At 42.5% G+C, this 18,882-nt stretch overlaps 1 long non-coding RNA gene across 1 annotated transcript in view; it reads left to right on the top strand.

Moving 5' to 3' along the window:
* The window catches only part of LOC138850202 (uncharacterized), a 162,484-nt gene that overhangs the window by 61,326 nt on the left and 82,276 nt on the right, over positions 1–18,882 (top strand). The window contains exon 3 of the long non-coding RNA XR_011389866.1: positions 14,138–14,231. This is a non-coding gene — a long non-coding RNA (uncharacterized lncRNA). The remainder of the gene's footprint in view (positions 1–14,137; positions 14,232–18,882) is intronic.

Below are 18,882 nucleotides of genomic sequence, written 5' to 3'. Positions count from 1 at the left end.
TGAGGGGACTGGGAACAGAGCCAAGACTGGAGAATACAGCAGCAGGAAGATTGGGGGTGTCAGGAGAGTGGTGGGGTCATAAGCCAGGCAATCAAGTCAGAAATGTCACTGGGTGGAACAGTGTGGGAGGGCTACATGTAAACCCACCAGAAATGAAGTCTGTAAGAGCCTAGAAACTGAGCCAAACCAGGCAAACAGCTGCAATTGCTAGTAGCAAAAACAGCTTGGAGATTATTTCTTTTTAAAGTTATTATTATTATTATCTTGAAAGGCAGAGAGACAGTGAGATTCATCTGCTATTTCATTCCCCAAATACCTGCAACAGCCAAGCCTGGGTCAGACTGAGCCGAGGGGCCCAAATCTCAATCTGGGTCTCCCACGTGGACAGCAGAAACTCAGTATTTGAGCCATCACCTGATGCTTTCTTAGGGTGTAAATTAGCAGGAAGTCAGATCAGAAGCAGAGCCAGGATTTGAACCAGCACTCTGATGTGGGATGAGGATGTCCCAGGTGGCATCTTAATTTCTGTAACAAATGTCCATCAAGAGATGGTGTCTGATACAGTCTAACCCACCTTTCCTTCCTTTTTGTTCTCTTGAGAGCCAATTGCAATAAAAGTCCCTAGGATTTTACCTTTCAGTTATTACTTGGTTAGGTTCCTGAGCAGGGGTAGGGAACACACAGAATTCTGGCTGGGGCATATTTATGGCACTCAGCCTCAATGAAAAATCTGTGAGCTTTGTAGTAAGAAGTAAAAAAGAGAACATTTATTCATCCAAACACTTATTCAGTACCTTCTATGTGCTAAACACTACCGTAAGTACTGGAGATAAAACTAGCAGGCAAAGGGCGCTGTGGTCTTGGCACTCACAGAGCTTACAAACTGGGGAGAATCAGTGATAATCAAAGAACAAACCATTACAAATGAGAGAGAGAGAGAGAGATAGAGATAGAGATAGATAGGGAGAGAGAGAGAGAAGGGAGAAGAAAGGGCAAAGAAAGAAAGCAAAAGACAGAAGAGTGAAGGAGAAGAAAGAGTAGAGAATGAGAGAGAATGGGGGCAGAGGGAGAGCATGAGCAGAGGAGAGAGAGAGAGAGAGAGAGAGAGAGAGAGAGAGAGTTGTTGCGGAACATAATCCAAGGGAGAAACATCTACTGCTGTCAAAAGTCAAGACACCGAAGTGGTGCAGGAGGCCAGTGAGTAGTACCTCTTGGGGAAGTGGGAAGCTAGAGCTGGTAGAAAAATCATTAGAATAGGGCAGGAGAGAATATTCTAGTCCTTCTGCAAATGCAGGGAGGTGTATGGCAAGAATGAAGGCCTGCTTTACTCCAAAATTTAAATTTTATAACTCACTAATTCATAAAGCAATTAATAACCTAGCAGTAGGACTCACTGCTAGGTGCTATGTAGAATCTAAGTTTGGAAGTTGCAGACCATGACCTGAGGAAGACAGACCTGAGGAAGAGACCCCCAAATCTGTTACTGAATCCCTCTCATATGCAAGAGGCTTTATGTTTGCTTTTTAACACCAAGAGGCAGCAATTTTTATTTCCATTTTGCAGATGGGAGAACTGAGGTTCAGACAGATGACTTACGGGGCCACAGACCTGAGCCTGCTCATTATATTTGTTGGAATGCTGAGCCCATGCAATTTTTATGTCTTGCAAAATCTCTAATCACAATCCTATGTGAAAACGCACCATAGAATATTTGGATGTCAGCCCACTTCTTTCTTTCAGCAGAGTTCTATTTCAACCTGAACTATGGACATGTTGTGTGTGTAAAATCATCTATGTATATAGTTTAACACTTTATCCTTTTAGGAATATACAGAGTGCACATACACACTCATATGCTCTTGGTCTACTAGTATTCAAAAGATCAGACATACAAAGTCACTGAGTCCTAAACTACGAGAAACATAATCTTTCTTTGTTGGATCAGATCACCTGTCCTCCTGGATCTTAAAACTGTGCAGGTCCTCATAGGAGCATCAGTTATCACAGTGTGGTAATTGGCTTGATGTGCTATTTAATGGAGTGTTATGAAGTCATAAAAAGCCGGTATTTTAAAACCATCAAGTTCTTTAATTATCATTGTAATTTAGCATTTATGAAACTGTGTTCCACAAGAAACTTAGTTCTACAAGAGATGAAGATATGAACCAGAGAGGTGGAAAATATGTTCAAGAAATTTTTAATTTTATTTGAAACCATCAAAGTTCTTTCCGGAACCTGTAAAGCAGTAATAAAAATGTGATCCTACAGAACAAGCAGGTTTTCCTGAAATTACTTACCTGTGGAATGAGACATAATATTCTTCCTTGGAAAAACTTTGGAAAACAGAATACTATTTCTGTAACAGAGGTGATCCCAAGGTACTTGCCTTGTGCATAGGTATAGATGGAGAGATTAGCTCTTCTTTTAGCTAAGGTTTCTGCCTCCAGTTTTTTGCAGTTAGGACCAGAATCTGGGATTTAAATTGTTGTCCTAATCCTTTCACACCCTCTACCCTGAACTGAAAAATCATTTTTCATGTGTGTTTGTGGAATAGAAATGTATTATGTTTAAATCCAGATTTTCTGAGGATGGGTACTGTGGTGCAGTGGGTTAAACTGCTGATTAGATTCCCTCATTCCGGTTCAGGTCCTGGCTACTTGGCTTCCAATCCAGCTTCCTGCTAATGTGCCTAGGAAGTAGCCCATGTACTTGGGTTCCTGCCAAACAGGTGGGAGACCAAGGCCTGCATTTGGGAAGTGAACCAGTGAATGGAAAAATCTCTCTCTTCTGTCTCTCCTTCCATCTTTGTTGCTCTGCCTTTCCAATAAGTAAATAAATCTTAACAAAAATATCACATTTTCTTTTCTTCCTCACCTTTTTTTGCCCCCTGCTCTAGGGTCAGAAATATAAACAGGAAAGCTCGACAGTAATAGCTTTCCCAGGTTTAAGAAAAATAAAGGGAAGAAAGAGGTATGGCTTTAAGATTTTACAAAGACACAATTTGCTATTATTGCCTGGGTTTTCCAGGACATAAAAGTTCCCCAAAGGTTTTTTTCTCCTGGTTTTGTAGGTGCACGTTACCGCACGTGGGCCTCCAAGTGGGCGGTGCATGGAATTTGGACGGCACCATCAAAAATCCCAGTGATTTATGTGGAAAACCATCACTCCTCCAGCTTTTGCTACTACGACATTTTTTGCTCCAGACTCTGTGATTATAAAATGTCACCGTGGAAACAGTTCAATACTCTCTTAAAAATATAAAAGCATCTGAAATGAAAAACTACCCAGAATCTCAAGCTCTCTTAAAGTCCAAGATATCCGCAGAAGCAAGCAGGCTGATTTTGTGTACAGCAATGACAATGCTCATATCCTAAAAATAATCTTGCTTGTCACTGCCTGATGATGCATCTGAAATTCCAGCATTAAGGAGCTATGACGCCCCATCACAAGGACAGCTGCTAGCAAACAACTTAGTGTAGGGGCTCTGACATCTGAGAGAGAACACAGATTCAAAGAAACAGGGCAAGATCTAACGTGTCTAGATATTTTCTCAGTAACACCCATGTACCTCACCACCCACTGGGCAACATGCTACATACACTGGAGTGTTTTACCCAACTTAAAACTAGACATCCAGGATGATGAGTCTCGTAGGGTCATACACAGAGATTTAACTCACCAAATTGAACTCAATTTATTGGGTGAACCAGAAAGATTGAGAGGCAGAGAGTCACTGGGGAATTTAAATAGTTGTTTTTTACATGCTTCTTTTTACCTCACCTTCTGCCTGCCCTGGAATCAGTTTGAGGTGGGAAAAGCCCATGTGGTATTTCAAGAGTGGGTCTCAGCCCTCTGAGTTTTCATGGTAGAAGCACCATGACACACTGGGTAAGAACACATATATTTTTGTTCTGCATGGGATAAAGCTGTTGAGAAAATGCCTGTTCTAGAAGACTAATGTGAAATATTTTTAAGGGTAATCTTTTTTTAAGAGGTTTTTATTTATTTATTTGAGAGGTAGAATTACAGTCAGAGGGAGGGAGAAACAGAGAGAGGTCTTTCATCTGCTGGTTCACGCTGCAGATGGCTGCAACAGCTGGAGCTGGGCTGATCCAAAGCCAGGATCAAGAAGCTTCCTCTGGGTCTTCCACGTGGATGCAGGGGCCCAAGCACTTGAACCATCTTCCATTGCTTTCCCAGGCCATAGCAGGAGCTGAATGGGAAGAAGAGCAGCTGGGACACGAACTGGCACTGTAGGTGGAGGCCCAGTCTACTATGCCACAGTGCTGGCTCCAAGAGTAATCTTAAGAGTCCAAGGTTTTCCTGTCACAAACTGATTAGACTCTCAGCACCAAAGGGATCAGATTCCACCAAATCAGTTGTTATTTGTGCTATAGATAAACAAGACCTGATGCCCCTAGTGGTTACTTGCACAAATTCCTACAGCTGATGGCATGAAAAGCCAAGCTCTAAAAGTCTGCTTCTAACACCTGATCTCTATCTCCAGTGACAAGCTGATGTCAAGGTGGTGCTCACTGTATTAGGCAGTTCTTTGTCACATTAAATGAGTACCTGGGAGAAACCACACAGGAAGGAGATTCAATCTGGCTCATAGTTTGAGAGGTTCACAGTCCAAGATTGTGTGGCCTTGCTGGCTCAGCATCTGGTGATGGTCTTCTTGCTGGGGAGGTCCTGAGGTGGCACCGAGTACCACATGCAAGTGAGAGGGAGCCCCCTCCGTGTCTCTCCTTAGAAAAAACCATGACTTGATCATGAGGCCTCCACCCCAACAATCTAATCCAAACTAATCACTTCCCTAAGTCCCCACCCCTCAACGCCATGGTTGAGTCATGTCTCTGTTCCCTTAGGATCATTAATAGAAGATTTTGAAAGGCTTTTGGGGACATGCAAGCTGACATCCAAACCACAGCTCTCACCAGAGACTGCCCTCTGTTCAGCTACTGCCAATTCCCTCTTCCACACCTACGCACCCCATATTGTTGAGTCCAAAAGTTTGCCTAGCTGTGAGTCTCTGTTTCCCAGCCTGTCTCCCAAATAAAAGGTGTGTGGGGAAAGCACTGTCAGGGCCTTCAAAAGAGGCTGAATCATCAGGAGCTATGTTCTTTTACTTGTGGTCAAATTATGTTTACTTAGTTATTTTCATCTACTTGAAAGGCAGAGTGGTAGAGAGAGGATGGAGGGGAGAGAGGGAGAGAGGGAGAGAGAATATCTTCCATCTGTTTGTTCATTCCCCAAATGCCCACAATAGCTTGGCCTGGGTCAAGCCAGATCCAAGAGCCCAGAAAAGCATATGGGTTTCCCATATGGGTTGCAGGGACCCAAGCACTTAGGTCTTTATCAGCTGCCTCCCAGAATGGATTAACAGGGAGCTGGATCAGAAGTGGAGGAGCTGAGACTTGAACAGGTTCTCCCATATGGGATGTGGACATCACAAGCAGTAGCTAAATCTTCTATATGACAGTGCTCTTCCATCTTTTACTTTGTTCTTTTTTGTCCCCTCCTTCCAATTTCCTGGAACATTCACTTACTGATTGGAGCTTCAGCAGCCTTTAAAGACCATGAGGCAACCTAGAGGAGAACAGTCAAGGAGAAAGAATGATAGAACATGGGGCAGAGGGATACTGAGTCCCTGAGAGCTCATCTCATTTTTGTGTGGGAGCAAAGTGAACTTGTATCTTACTTAAGACAGGATTATACTTGGCATCTGTCACCATCAGTTTAAAAGAATTCCTAACTGACATAACAGTTTCAGTAAACACTTCTATTATAGATTGTTGAATAATAAGAGACAAAGAATTCAATTTTAGAGATGCAAGGGACTTTAGTCTACCTTCCTTTTTCTACAAACTAAAATAGACAGTTATTTACTCATTTGAAATAGTAACATTTATCAAGTGGATAGGATATATCCAATTCAGGGAAGCAGATAAAGAAGAGATACCAACCTTTCCTAAAAAGCACTCACAGGTTAACCAGTAATTTCTTTATTCAGCTAGATGGAAGCTATAATGGAGGAAGATACTAGGTCACCTTAAGAATACATTATTTGATTATCTAACTTAATTTTGGAAGGACTGGGTGACATCAGGAAATGCTTTCAAAAGAAGTGAGTCATGAGACCAAGGATCCAAGAAAGAGTAAAAGCTAAATAAAAAAAAAAAATGAATGACCAATGCTACATAACAAGCAAATGTCAAGGTCAGAACTTCAAGGGTCTTAAATTCTATTTATTCTTTCTGCTATATCAGTTACTGAAAGTATTTGGTACATAACATTTTCACTTTATCCATCCTTTAAAAAAAAGATTGACTTGTTGGAAAGACAATGTTACAGGGTGAGAGGAAAGGACAGAAAGAGAGAAAGAGAGAGAATTGATCTTCCATCATCTAGTTCATTCCCCTGATGGCTACAATGGCCAGGGCTGGTCCAGGCCAAAGCCAAGAGCCAGGAGTTTCATCCAGATCTCTCATGTGGGTGGCAGGAACCCAAGTACTTGGGCCATTTTCCACTGCTTTTCCCAGGCCATTAGTAGGGAGCTGGATCAGAAGTGGAGCAGCTGGGACATGAACCAGCACCCATATGGGATGCCAGTGTCACAGCTGGCGGCTTTACCCACCACACCACACCACAACCCTAACCCCCCACTTTATCCATCTTACTGAATACAAGATGTTTCTTCATCTTGAGAGTGAACAGCCACTCTGGTGAGCCACTGAGACTTTAAGACAAGCTTAGGAAAATATTAAATTGTGAAACATGAAATGCTAATACAAAATTGAATGAAGCTTTTATTTTAAAAAGTATACCTGTTCCTTACAAAAAGAGCAACAATTCAGAAAGGCATGAGGAATAAAGGAATACTTGAGATACCATCTCTGCAGTTGTCCTGGTTTAAAAGAACAAACGTTCTTAGTATTTTAATGAGTGTCTGCTACAGAAAGGAGAGAAGGAAGGAAGGGAGGGAGAGAGGCAGGATGGTAGAGTATATCTCAGTATCATCTGTCACCTGCTACGTTCAACAGGTTATCAATCTCTGGATATCAATCTCTGCTCTGTGGCATATCCTTGACCACCAGGTAAAAGTTAAGGCATAGATCAGACTCCACCCATCACTCCCACAACAACAGAGCAGTTCAGTTTTTATCTGCTTCACTGATACATTTGCAAATGGAATCAAGGGCCTTTTCTCAAAATTGTGCAGGGTGGATGAAAAGCCAGGGACTTGTTGACAATCAGCTACTGCAAATGCTCTATACAGCAACATCTTGACTTAACATGAGATGATTCTTCATCTCAAGAGTGAACAGCCACACTGGTGAGCTACTGAGGCTTTAGGACAACTTGGAGGACAATAGGCAGACAGGCCAATCAACCAGTGCTCCCTAAAAGTGATAGTCTCCAAACATTGACCAGTTGCTTACAGAGGCTGCAAAGAGGGGAAGAGTAGGGCAATAAGATGTGGGGTGACTGTCGGATCCTTCCTTCCATTCACTGGGAAAATTCAACCTTGGTCCAAATCAGCTACTGTTACTTAGACGTCCTCTTCAGAAAGAAGTTGTGTCTTGTAGGATGCTCCTGGCTCCAGGTATCTCTACTTCGTCTTAATACTGAGGACATTTCACATGCCAGGGAATACAAAGGAAGGGGCTTCAGGATTGTCTCACTGTGACTCAGCATCCAGTTCTTTTCTCTTTCTCAGCTCCATCATCCTCATTGTTGTCCTCAGGTGTCCATTTGTGGACCCTAGAGTGCTTCTAATGGCCACTGCATCACAACATGCATAGGCATAGACAGGAAAACCTCTTTCATGTGAAGTGGAAATAGGTATCTTCCTTCTATCTGATTGGGTCAAATGCCCACCTTTGGTCAAAAAACAGATTCAAAGCAATGCCAAGCCCTGTGATTGGCTTACACCAGGGATCTAAGGGATCTGCCAATGTGCTGCCTATAGGGCTAGAGAATAAATAACGCAGACTTTGTGGTACATATGGCCTCTGTCACAACAATTCAACTCTGCCACTGTAGTGCAAATGCAGCCACAGACAATATGTAAATGAGTGTGGATGTTTGCCAAGAAAATTTTATGTATGTTAAATGTCCACTACAATCAACTCTACCGAGACTTAAAATAGATTAGTGGCTGCCTAGTGTTTGAAGGGATGGGGGCAGGGGCGGGGTGTGCGGGGATTGAGGGCTGATGGCTTAAGAGACAGGAGGTTTCTTTTCAGGGTAATGAACAGGTTCTAAAATTGATTGTGGTTATGGTCACACAACTCTGTAAATATACCACAAGCCATTGAATTGTATCCTTTACATGGGTAAGTTGTGTAGTATGTGAATTCTAACTCAATAAAGCTGTTTAAAAAACTTTAGGGACACTGCAATTTAAATTCATATCATTTTCACATGCCAAGAAACCCTTCATTTAAAAAAATTTTTTTCAATCTTTTAAAAGTGTAAAAGCCATCTCTAGTTTTCAGGCAGTAGGGGATGGCCATTTTTGGTCCTTGGTCTTTGCTTTTCCCACCCATGGCTTACTCTAATCAGAATATCATTCTAATGGTAGGGAAGAGGTGTTCCTCTTCTGGATAAAATGAAAGAAAAGTTGACATCAGAACAAAAAAAAAAAATCAGTAGCAGTGTAGTGTGGAAGAAGAGGGAACTAGATAGCTTGATTACAAACAGCTGTGTCGCTTGGGGCAATTTCGCTCACGACGTCGTTGGTGCTCCCAGGGCACAGGAGTCAAGAGCACCTTTGCTGTCAGAGGCAGACCAAGAGGTTCTGCCCAGGAGGACAGATAGGCCATTCTGGGTGAATGCCTGGGTCACCAGCGCTGACTCAAAGCTTTGGGGCCTTAGGGCACTGTCTTTGTAGCCTCTTTGACAGTGAATGTTACAAAGACTCCCTTTTTTGTTGTCCTTGTTTCTGTTCTGGCTCCTGAATTTGCCTTCCAGAGTTTGTGAGGAAGTTTGATGCTGTACGAAGATCACAGGACAGGAAGTCAAAAGACCCGGCCTCAAGTCACATCATGACCTGCGTACAGTCTTTTGACATCCAAGATAGACAGGAACTAGTGCGAAGGAACAAAGACCAATTACTTTTCTGGGTCTGGAAGATGAGAAGACGTCCCTTCTACCTTGCAGGAGGGAAGAAGGTTCTTGAAGCAAGAGCGAGTAAGATGAGACTTCCAGGAAAGGGCCTGAAGCAGTGAGAGACTGACGTTGATTTAGGGTTCAGAGAATGTACTGGAATGTGTGGGGATGCTGGGGTGTGGGGATAGGGCTGGGAAGATAGGGATGGATCACGTGGGCGGCCTTAGCGTGGGACAGGGTAATTCACCTGCGCCCTCAGCAGGGGTCCATTTGTCTGATGGGGTGGGGGAGGTGTTGATTGGCGAGGATGCTCAGGCACTTTGCCTGCTGCTGCACCTCTGCTCCCACAGCTCCGCTCTCCTGAGCACAGCCTGTGGAGAAGCGCCTGGCCACCAATCTGCTGTTCCTGTCTCCTGGGTTGCAGTTTCGTGTATGTTTCATTCTCCTCTAAGAAGGACCGATTTGTCCGCTCCACTGTGTTAAGGCAAGTTTATTTCCTTTTAAAGTGAACAAAATTGAGTTCATTGACTTTATAAGACTCCTGGTGCACACTCTGTTTGATTTTTCACCACTTTCCCCAGAAAAGCCCTTCCTTAACCATCTCCTCAACCAAGCTGGCAGGTGCAGGGAAGGCGTCTCAGTGTCTCCAAAGGGAATTATTGCTCTCTCTCTCTCCAGGAAAGAGTTTTCAGTAAGGTAGTGAAAAACCAGAACGGTGGGGGAGAGATTTCCCTCAGGGATAATCGGAGGGGCTGTTTTTCAGGCTAACAGGGAGGCGGGTCCTGAGGAGAGCATGCTAACAACCTCAGGAAATTGCCTTGGCTGTAGGGGCTCTTGGCACTGAAGCTTCCATTCTCAGTAATGGAGCAGGCCCTTTTAGTCCTCTAATTGGAAAGAACTGCGGGTGGAGTGGGAGGAAGGCCTGGGGAAAGCAGGTGTTATCAAATGCTGGTGCACCTGAGGTGAACCACTAGACTGGAAGAGAATCCTCTCCCTGCTCTTCAAAAGTCTGTAAGGACACCCTGGTGACATTGGCCTGTGGGTTCACCTTGAGAACTTGACTCTTTGGGTTCAGCATACACTACTCCAGCATGCTTTCCACAGAGGTACTTTGCAGGTAAGCAGCCTCGTGGATAGTTTTGTAGTTAAAGGCTGGGGTCACACAGTTCTGAATTTGAATATTCCTTCTGCCAGGGGTCAGCAGAGCAAGCCATGTTGAAATAGCTGCATCATGGGTCCTCAGTTCTCCCGTCTACACAATGGAATAAATTATAATACCTATCCTAAGGTGGTTAGGGGATGAAGTGAGAGGTTTAGGGTTATACCAGGCACAGTTCTGTGTGTCTCCACATGGATTTAATTGTCATTATTTCTCTATGAGGCAGGGATTGTCAGAATTTCCATTTTACAGATGCCAAAACTGCCACATGGCAGAGCTGAGATTTGAACGAGGGCTGTCTGAGTTCAGAGCTTGAGCTCCATGCTGTGTACCTTGGTACTTTACTGGGGCTCAACAGATGGAGGGGCGGTATTGTTAGTGTGCACAGTTTTTAGGATCCCACAGTGTCAGTTTCTAGCCTCTGGAAAATCGTAGAGGCATGAGGGAGAAAAATAAGAAAATGAAAGGTGAAAGGGCCAGTGCAGAAAGGGCCTCTCATGTCTTTGGGACTGGGCTCTGGGCCAGTGCTGTGTGAGAATGGTTGCTCCCATTTAGTGCTCATGGTGCTTCTGCTCACTTGTCAATCCAACAGCCATGTCTTATCCATAGGGCCAGGCTCTAGGCCCAAAAGGCATAGGCTGGACTGGGCAGCCAGCAAGCTTATATGACCAGTCTGTTCTTGGCTTGGGGGAATTTACAAAAGTCATGAAATCACTGTGAACCTCATTATTTCATCATTGAATAGAGATAATCCTCTTTGCTCCCCTGGGTTTTGAACGTACAGTGCCCAGAAGGAGGTGGGAAATGTTATGTTAGGAAAATACAACATTGATCTGAATAGAAGAAGACAGGTGAGTTGGGTTATTCCTTTACACATTTTTTTCATTCATTAAATAAAGATTGATTTAGTGCCTACTTGGTGATAGGCCTAGTGTTCATTCCAGTGTTCATAAGAGCAAGATAAAGTTTCTGTCCTTAGAAATTTTATTCCAGAGATTGATATGCACATCGTGTGTATACCAAATAAGATACAGTGTTACAGTCATACCACAGAGTTCCATAAAAAGAGAAAAGTAATTCTCACGATTGATAAACCTAGTTCTCATAAATTCATCAGGTTCTTATTTTTTGCCATACAGATAATGAGCTAGTGCTGTAAGTTAGAATCCATTCCAAAGATCTTTGGATAAGAGACAGCATACTCAAGACATCAAGACAACACTGTGAATTTAGGTTGGACTTAGTTTTAATGCACATTTTACAAAGGGACTGGATGATAGCCCACCTTCTGCAACTTTGTCTATTTCCATTTCTGGGAAATGATCACAAACTTGTTATTTGAGATGTACTAGCTTTTGGGAATCCCTCGGATCAGCGTTCTTAATCTTGAACACAGGGACCCAGGGCTCACAAGGACATGGCCAGGGTCAGGCAAGAAAGATGTGTTTCATTTGTTTCACAAGGTACTGCCTCTGCCCAAGTGAGACAAAATTTTTTACAAGCTTAAGCATTGGAGGCTTTTATGTTTTATTAACTAAAATAGCCAATTTAATCAAAACCTCATTCCTCTAGCCATTTGGTAGCTCAGTGTTGATGGCATGTATAAACTACGCAATAACCTTGGGGAGCAGTAGGTCTCTGGGAACAAAGCCATCACCCAGAAAAGCTGTATGGGTCAGCCCGAGGGCATCAGAGCGTTAGAGCTTGATCCCCTCATCTCAACCAGTGACGTAGACCCAAGATGCAGAATGTTAACACTGCTTTCCCAGAGCAAGACATCCAGATGAGCCTTCCATTCCAAAATGACTGCCTGAATATAGCCCTGCAACCATCACCTTTGTTGTTGAGTAAATCTAATTACAGCAGTGACAACCCAGTATAAATTACTATATTTAATAAGGAGAAGGTGTAATGATTAACACTCATTAATTCAACACATTTATTGGATTTCTTTTAGGTAAAGGGCACTAGTGGAAGACTAAGGACAAAGCAATACACAAAGAAATGCTTGATGCAATAGAGACCATTACATGGAATGGAGACAAATAACTAAATAATCAAATGCATGCTTTTGTTTCTGTCAGAGATAAGTAGTAATGAAGAAAAATAGAGTAACGGTAGAGAGACCAAGAAGAGGGGGAAAGGCATCACTTTGAAAAGGTGTTGTGCAATAGCGTCTCTGAGGAATGACCCATGAATAAGATCAGAGTGAGAGGAAGGATCAAGCTAACATCTTGGGAAATAGCTTTCTGTGTAGAGGAAACAGTGAGTACAAGGGACTTGAGGCTGGAGTAAGCCGGGTTCAGTGTTCTAGCAAAGCAAAAAGCTGAAAATGGCTGGAATAGAATGAGCAAAAGGAAGGGAGGCAGGTGAATCAGATGATGCAGGACTTTGAAGTCCATAATAAGAACTTATTTTTATATAGGCATGAGTTGGGGAAGTTTAAAGGTCTTAAAGGCGAAAATGGCATAATCTCATTTACTTTTAAAGACAGGAATAGATTTTATTCCTCACAAGATTAAATTGAGAAATTGATAAATTGCAGTGTCTGAAATCAGAGTAAGTGTTGGGAAGGACAAGTGATGTTTATCATGGGTATGTGGTACACAGAGATAGGTACCACTGCTTCAGTGTCTCCACCCTGCACTCAGACTGCAGCTTCCTTAGTATCTGATCACATGCACATTTCTTAACTTGGGTGTCAACTTCCTCATGTATCAAAAGGATGAAAGCATCTCTTAGGAAATTTTAGGTATTGCAAGAGACAACCTGTTGTCCAGCACATAAACTCTCCATAGCGGTGAACCATTTTTTATCTCGCCTCTCTCAGGGGGAAGTAACCGGAAGTCCAAAGGAAGAACAGACTTTTGTCAGTCACACAGTTCATTAGTGGCAGGTTCAGGACTAGACTACTTTATGGTTCCCTATGGCAGGATCAAAAGGTGGAGAGGACTGGGAGGGCAGGGTGAACTAGGAGGGGCTCCCAGACACATTGGAACTTGAATTGATGGGTGGCTGTTTAATGCGTAGTTAATATGTACATATCCCGTATTCCAGTGCCTGGGTTTGAGTCCTGGGTCTGCTCCCCATTGCAGGTTTTTACTGATGCGGAACCTGGGAGGCAGTAGATGATGACTCTAATGCTTGAGTCCCTGATAACCATGAGAGACATCAGGATTATGTTCCCAGCTCCCACTTCACCCTGGCCTAGCCCCAGGTGTTGCAGGCATTTGGAGAGTGAACCAGTAGATCAGAGATGTCTGCCTGTCTCTCATACTTTCAAATAAATAGAATAAATTAAGTTTTTAAAAACTCGAATTGGTCCTCCTCCTCCCAGTTCTCTCCTTTCAGGGAGGAGTCTGGGAAATCAGGCAAGAATGGGTTCATTATGAAGCAACTGCTTATTTCCTGCCCTTTTTGATGGTGCCATCTCAAGATAACACATCAGCATGGAGCCCATGTGCTCAGAGCTTCCCGCTTGGGCCTTCCCATCCATCTGTTTTCTGAATGTTCTTTCTGTTTATAGCAAGCTGCTACCACCCTTGTCTCAAGTTAGAAGAGGTTTGATGGCTCCTTCTACATCACGTGGTAGCCTCTTCCTGGTCTGTGTGTGGGTGAGGATGTGGGTGGGGTTCCTTGTCACTGAGTCTCCTCATTGGTAACACGTTCTTCTGTTACTAACTATACAAATACACTTCTTCAAATAAGGCATACTAGTCCAGCCTGCTCGGTGAACAGGTGAAGAAACAGAGGCACAGGGACTCAGCCATGGTCAAATAGCCAACTGGAAGCAGAGTTAGAACTATACCTCCAGTCTCTAACTTCCTAACCCAGTGCTGATACCGTTCCCCTTTCGTGTTGCAGAATAGATGACCTGACGTTCTTCTGAAAAGATGAAACTGAAGAGCTACAAGGAAGGCTGTAAGAAGTGATGGCAAAGAGGCAGCAAATGAGTAAGGTAGGAGAGAAGTCATCCTCCTAAAGCCTGAGGATAAAATTATTGACAGTCCGCTGTGAGGCTAAGTCCCTCGCCACCTCCCTTTTCTGGCTGCCTTCTGTCATTGTCATTGGTGATACATAGTTCTGTGTTGCATCATCTCTTCCTCAGAGGGATGACAACAGGAAGCCATTCATTCTCCACTTAGTATCAGAGCCAGGGGCAGATGGCCAACCAAGAAGAATTAGAAAGCTAGTTAGCAACAGCCTAGCCAACAAAAAAGAACAATGAAGGGTCTTCAAGGGCAGGACTGCCATCTCCCTCCCCTTTTTAGTCTTTCCCAGCTTACATGGCATTTACACATCTGAAGCTTCCAAGAACTCCTTATATGTCAAACAGGAATTAGAATTTCTATTGTACCTAGAACCAGGGGTGGAGGTGGGGTTAAGCTAGAACTGTGCATCCTCTGCAGCTAAGAGCTAGGGACCTTGGTGAATATGTTGAAACAAAGAATAGAGGAGCAGAAAGTTCAAAGGTAAATCCCAGCTCTGCATTCAGCTGTTTAAATGTCCTAGGGGAAATCACTTTAGCTTTTGTGTCTCAATTTCTTCTGAAAATGGAGATAACATACACCTACCTCATAAGGGCTTTGTGAAGTCCTAGCCATGGTTACCAGAACTATTGTTATTAACCTCAGTTTTCCTCTTAATACTCAGGACCTTGGAGATCTTTATTTCACATTAGATGAGAATGAGAGAAATCTGGCCATCCTTCAAAGCTTCCTTAAATGTCTCCTCTTTCATGTGATCCTCTTGCATCATTCTTAGTCCTTGCAAATAAGAGATAGATTCTCCTCTGAGCTTGCACAACACTTTACCAATAGCATGTCTGTGTCACGGTTGGGTTTCCTGTTGCTCCCTAAGGACAGGACCCAACCTATACTGGTTCCGATGATACAGAAGGAGTCAAGTCTAGAGACACCAGAGTCAGACACAGTGAGCTTCTTCCCAGCTTGATGATCCTTATTACCTCATTATCTAATTAATGAAAGAACAAGAAGGGAAATAAAACTCAAGCAAAGAAGGATCTGAGAGCTGGTGGTACATGTAGGGACTGAAAAAAAAAACACACTGAAATCAGATGGGTAAGATATCTAAGCATATTGCAGAAAGTTTGTGGGAAATGGAATTAAGGTAAGTTCATTTTGGTGCAAAAAACCTTGACATTCATGCAGTTTTTTCATACGTATATTTTCCATTAAATTTCTGAAGACCCTGCATAGGTATAGATTTTTTTTTTGCACTAACATAAATTTTAATTCCATTTTCTGAGAACTTTATGGAGTATCTTCATACAGAGTTAATTCATGCCCCATAGGGCATTAAATCACCAATTTGAGGCTTACCTTTTCTATGGAACAGAAATCACTTGTTCTGTACCAGACAAAAGTCATTGTAACTTATTTATAGTCTACAAATTAACATCTTTCATGAAAGGATATGGGCCTAATGAATAGGAAGTTACATAAAGGTTCATTCCCCTTAAGAATCAGATAAACCTTAGATGAACCTGTTAGAAAATGTTTCACTGTTGGAAGGATGTGTGGCGATCCTTTTCCTATAATTCTAAGTTTTGGGTAATTTTTAATTATTACCTCTTAAGACTCAACTGTAAAATGAGAATAACAATGCCTGTATACCAGAGCTCCATCTGTGATGATGTGAGTCAGTGTACATAAGGCACCCTGTTCACTATTTGCTGTGCTAAGTAGAAGTATTAAGGTGCAAGCTCTGTTCTCTGTAAGGAAAATGATAGTGAGTCTGCTGTGTGCCAGAAACCATGCTACAGGTTTTGTATTTGTGTGTGTGTGTGTGTGTGTGTATGCTTCATTTATCTTGAGAAAGGCCTGCCAACTACTTATTAATTTAGTTCCAGTTTATATGCAAGCAAATTTATACCATCAGAAACTAAGTGACCTGCCTGAGTCCTCAGAGCTTGGGTACTGAGTTGGTCTTTGATTCTAAAACTCTATCCATAAATGTTGCTGCCTCTTTAAAAGGAAACAAAAAGAAAGAAAAATCACAGACAAGGATTTGCTACAGCATTTGCATTGAACTTGAATTTGATTTAGCAGCCTTTTTTCACTTTGCTGTTATTCACCCAGATTTTGTTCCTTCCTTCCCTCCTCCCCACCCTCCCCCATTCCTAAGCTAAAAAGCTTTTCTCTCTACCATTCACTTAGCACTTCAAAGTAGGAAGGATGTGCCTTTGAGTGAAACATTGTGCTGGCAAAATGACACTCCATTTTCCAGGAACCCTAACAAAGCCTTTTGATTTGAATGCCAATGCTGTGAGTATGATTAAATGTAAGATTCACTTTTTACATTCACCAGCTGCAAAATAAGTTGTACAGTTCAGTTAGTTTGCCATGTGGTGGAGGATGCAGTTCCTAAAAGTTGCTATGGTGATGCATCTAATGAGAATGGTGTTGGAATGGGGATGGGGCTTGGTGAATTTCCAGGCACTAAAACTGGAAAGGTTACAGGTGGGGAGGATTTAGGGTTCTCTAAAGGTGTTTCTCTGTGCTTTCTGTGATGGTTGGGCTGTCCCTGCTGACACATGAAAATCTATCTTTCCTTCTGAGCTGTAGGCAGGGCCTTAGCTTAGTCTCTTTCTCTCTCCATTTCAAATCATTTGCTGTCCTGTGACATGAATTTGGGATCTAGAAAGAATAATTCAGGAAAAATGTCAAGGCTGTCAACAAAGGATAAAATTAACCTAGCAGAGAACAGAGAAAATTACATTTCTGGAGGGGAGCGGTGGCTAATTAGGATTGCAGTCTGGGAAAACACAGATTGAAGGAGCCCAGAAAATGTTCCCCAAGGCTTTACAAAATAGTGGCCACATTGAAACTTAAAATCATGAAGGAAGTGGTAGTTACATCATTAGCTTGTCTGGAATTGTGATTGGTGCTAAGGAGAGTCAAACTGTTTTGTAAGAAAGGGATGGAATATTGTCCCTATTTGGCCTAGTCCCAAAGTCAACTCCACTGGGAGGGGGCAGGGCTGAGAAGGGGGGACCATAGGAGACTGGGGGTGTCTACAGCCTAGTTCAAAGTTCAGCTAGGGTGTGGCTGTGCCTGAAGCCTGATTGGACATGTTCTCCTGTCTCTGTTGTACCAACCACATGCCACCACATTTAGTTTCTGCTTTGACAAGGCCTTGTTTTATCTCTAGTGCTCTTAGATCTCCTTACTCTCCTTTTGGGTATCTCTTGTCCAGCCTGTATCAGGTGCCCTGTTCCTGTTGACTCTGTGGATATCTGAGAAGACACCTGAATGACAGTAGGAACAAAACATCTCAACATCTGCAGGACAAATGTGTGCTTCAGGGCCAGGTTCTGATTTTGTAGTTTCTGTTCCCTCATGGAGCTATGTGCATGATAGCAAAGACTGCATTTAACTAGTTGAGTGCTGTGTTTCCCCACATCTAGCAGAGAACCTGGTACTAGTAGGAATGAGCGAATATGAACATGAATCCTGACTCCTGTGGGAAAGCAACTTTATTTTTGCAATTCACTCCTTTGTTAATTGGGAATGACCATTCTCTGCTTGCTTCTACACACTGACAGGAAAGGCTTAGTAATGATCTTGAAGGAGTAATTTAAATGGTAAAATCCCAGTGAAATAAAAGTGCTTTGGGGGCAGAATGGATAGTGCCTTTTGGGTATGTGGCTATGTATTGTCATTGTCGAACTAAACAAGTGCCTCTCATACAAGAACTGACTTGAAGATGTGTGCAGCAAGAGGTTATCAATATCCTCATTAAAATGGCCCCAGAGAGTCACACTCATAAGAGGTTTCCTTAATCTTCTTTGCAGGAGCATCAGGAGAATTCATTAATGTTGGTGGAATGATTTGATAACCTGAAATAATAGGTGTGACTGGAGTGTAAACTTATATTATTAAAACATGAATTGAATTGTTTTCTGGATAACTTAGGCAGGCAACAAGGTGAAGGCAATTTCAAAAGGTGTTTCGCAATGCCTGATACAGAATGAATGCTGAATTTGGCTGCAGTTCTACTTTTTTCCCCCCTAGATGAGTCGTGGAGGAAACTGGACTCTTGTCTAACAAATTACTGAGCTCCTCTTCCTGAGGTCTCTGTTTCCTCCTTGGACACACAAAAACACTGTGAAATCTATTCCAGTAACCCAGATCTACAAGCTATCAATTAGAATGGCATGGGAAAAATAAAGGCTATTCTCTGGTCCAATAAGATAGATAGGCTTTGAGTTTAAGATGAACCAAGTTTGCCTTAGGACCACATTTTTGAAGGCTTTTAATAAGTTCCTGTCAATCTTGTGCAGGAAGCAGATAGAAGGCAGATATATTGTATTTCCTTAAATTACTTTACTATAGATTTGTTTTTTCCGAGATAACATTTCAGTGAGTAGTGTTCTTTGAGAATTTTGTGAAATACAGGACCCCAAAATGATGTCTTAGGTGACAGACCTCAGCAGCTACTCAGGGAAACATTGTAGGATAGTGTTTTAATTTCACTGAGATAACATTTTCCCTTATTCGAATAAGTGTGAAAAACAAGAAAGCAAGCAAAGAAACAAAGTAAATCCAGCATCTACAGCCACAAACTAATTCTATCCTTTAAAGCAA

The sequence above is a fragment of the Oryctolagus cuniculus genome, chromosome 6 (assembly GCF_964237555.1).
Source record: "Oryctolagus cuniculus chromosome 6, mOryCun1.1, whole genome shotgun sequence".
NCBI classification, from domain to species: domain Eukaryota; kingdom Metazoa; phylum Chordata; class Mammalia; order Lagomorpha; family Leporidae; genus Oryctolagus; species Oryctolagus cuniculus.
The sequence above is the reverse complement of the archived record's forward strand: the minus strand, read 5'-3'. Positions and strand labels throughout refer to the sequence as shown.